Consider the following 2,528-nt stretch of genomic DNA (forward strand, 5'->3'; position numbering starts at 1 on the left):
TATATATATAATGTTTGCTTTTATGATAAGTTTTATATGATAGATCGCTGACCACTACATTAAAATTTTTTTCTCCTTGTTTTTCTCCTTATTTCTTTCTGCGTTCCTTTCTGTTGAAGGGCGTAGCTCGAAACGTTAAAGACTTTTTAACGCTCGGGAATAGAGAAAGTCTTTAACGTTTCGAGCTACGCCCTTCAACAGAAAGGAACGCAGAAAGAAATAAGGAGAAAAACAAGGAGAAAAAAATTTAAATGCAGTGGTCAGCGATCTATCATATAAAACTTATCATAAAAGCAAACATTAATACACGTACACGTAATGAAGCCAAGTAATGATATTTTGAATGCATTTAGTACGTACGTTTCAGATCATTAAGCAATAATAGATAGAAAGGGAATTTCATTTCTTGCGCAAGATTTTTCTCAGTTAAGACGTGTGTTCGTGCGTTTATGTGTGTATATGAATTTCAGTGTGTGCTTGTGTGAGTGTGTGCGTGTGTGTGTGTGTGTGCAATGCATGTACACATTGTATGCACGCCCACGAAAATCGAGTGTATACATCCATGGATTTCCATGTGTGCACATATTGTGCTTGTGCTGTGTTTCGAAAACACACTTCTGCAATATATAAATTCTTTCACTTGTTTCAGTGAAAGCCTGATATCAGTGCTGGAATTTATCCACAGTGCTTTAAAAAAGGTATCTAAAAGATAATTTGGTACTTCTTCGGAATCCCCCCACCCTATAACTTTTGAACCAGGCATTTTTTGTTTTGTTTTGTTTTATTTATGTTTTCGATATCGGAGATTACGATTCAGCAAAAAAGAAATAAAACCATCTTTAATTTCAATTCCCCACCCCAAATTTATTTGCTTTGTTTACAGTTGACAAGACGTGGTATCACGCACAAAATCACAGCCCCCAAATCCTGTTTCCTGATTGGGTGAAAATTATCAAACTTTAAACCTCTATATCTTTTTAAAAACATTTTTCTGGAAAAAGTGAAACAACTCCAGCAATTTAGCTTGGAACAGTACATTATTGTGCCAAATTTTAAAATTTTCGATAAACTCTAATTTTTGAAATGCTGGTATAACATTATTTTGCCAAATTTTAAAATTTTCGATAAACTTTAATTTTTGAAATGCTGGTAGCCAAACCGTCTTCAATTCTCTTTCCCCGCCACCCACCATTTCTTGAATCAGTAATTTTTTATAAAAAGAATTTCGGATTCCTTTGCGATTTCTGTCGAAATTCTGAAGGGAGTTATACATATAGGTGGCAGGTAACGCTATGTAAGTGCTACGAAAGGACCGTAGTTAAACTCTCGGTTCGGTAACGATATGAGTGAGGAGTCTAATGCGGGTCTTGTATGAGCATGTATATGAGACATTTTATTTAACATACACACACACACACACACGCACACACAAACGCACGCACACACCACACACATATATATGTATGCATGTATGTATGTATTTGTATGGGAGTGGGGTGTATCTAGTTGCCTGTGATATGCCTTTGACTTTCTGCGGGAATATGTGTGATAAATTAGTCTTGATACAGTTTATCTGTGTGAAGTAAATACCCACTCCTTTTCTAAAGCCCTCACACTCTCCCATAGAAACAAGTCTTTCAACCCAACACGTTTCCCACATCTTATCACAATAAAACTACATCGCACGCTTTTCAACTCTCCCATCAACCTTCAAATGAAAAATTCTTTAGTCAAAACTTTAATTCAACCACGCCTTAAATTTATCTCCCATTAACAGATTTTATATTCCCTCGATTTTATCAGTACTCAAGTTACTATTCTTGGGCATAGCAACATTCTGATAACCTCCTAACTGACTTTGTTTCCTCACAACCTTCTGAGAAACGCATATATTTAAAAGAAATTTTTGCTAAGATACGTCCTCAAGGTGTAGATTCTGATTATGTTGATAAAAATTTATAAACAAATTTTTGTAGGAATTCCGGGTAATTATTCCTCTTCCCACCAATTCGTTGCCAAAAAATTCTGCTACTTTAATACTCTTAATAATTTTCCGTTTCACATATTTCTATTTTGAAACTCCAATACTACGTAATCTATACTTTAAAAAACGTGTTTCTGCAACATGTCATTTAAAAAAAAAAGAGTTACCAGAAAACAAAGTCGAGAGAGGGAAGAATAATTCGAAAATAATAATAATAATAATAATCCTTTCTACTACAGGCACAAGGCCAGGAATTTCGGGATAGGAAACTAGTCAATTATATCGATTCCATTTCTCGGCTGTTACTAATGGACCCCGTAAGAGATGAAAGGCACAGTCGACCTCGGAGGTGCTTCTAGGTTAATTTGCCAAGATATATCAGATCCTCAGTTTTAAACACCCATACACACACGTGCACACACATACGCACACACACGCACATATACATACACACACACACACGCACACACGTATCTTCTCTGCCTCTCTTTATATATATATATATATATGTGTAAATATATATATATATATATATATATATATA

At 34.9% G+C, this 2,528-nt stretch overlaps 1 protein-coding gene across 1 annotated transcript in view; it reads left to right on the plus strand.

Annotated features, from left to right (window-relative positions):
- LOC106880534 (lysosomal alpha-mannosidase) overlaps positions 1-2,528 on the plus strand; it is a 65,056-nt gene that overhangs the window by 31,462 nt on the left and 31,066 nt on the right. The gene's annotated exons all lie outside the window — the stretch shown is intronic.

Source organism: Octopus bimaculoides, chromosome 7 (assembly GCF_001194135.2).
Source record: "Octopus bimaculoides isolate UCB-OBI-ISO-001 chromosome 7, ASM119413v2, whole genome shotgun sequence".
In the NCBI taxonomy this organism is placed as follows: domain Eukaryota; kingdom Metazoa; phylum Mollusca; class Cephalopoda; order Octopoda; family Octopodidae; genus Octopus; species Octopus bimaculoides.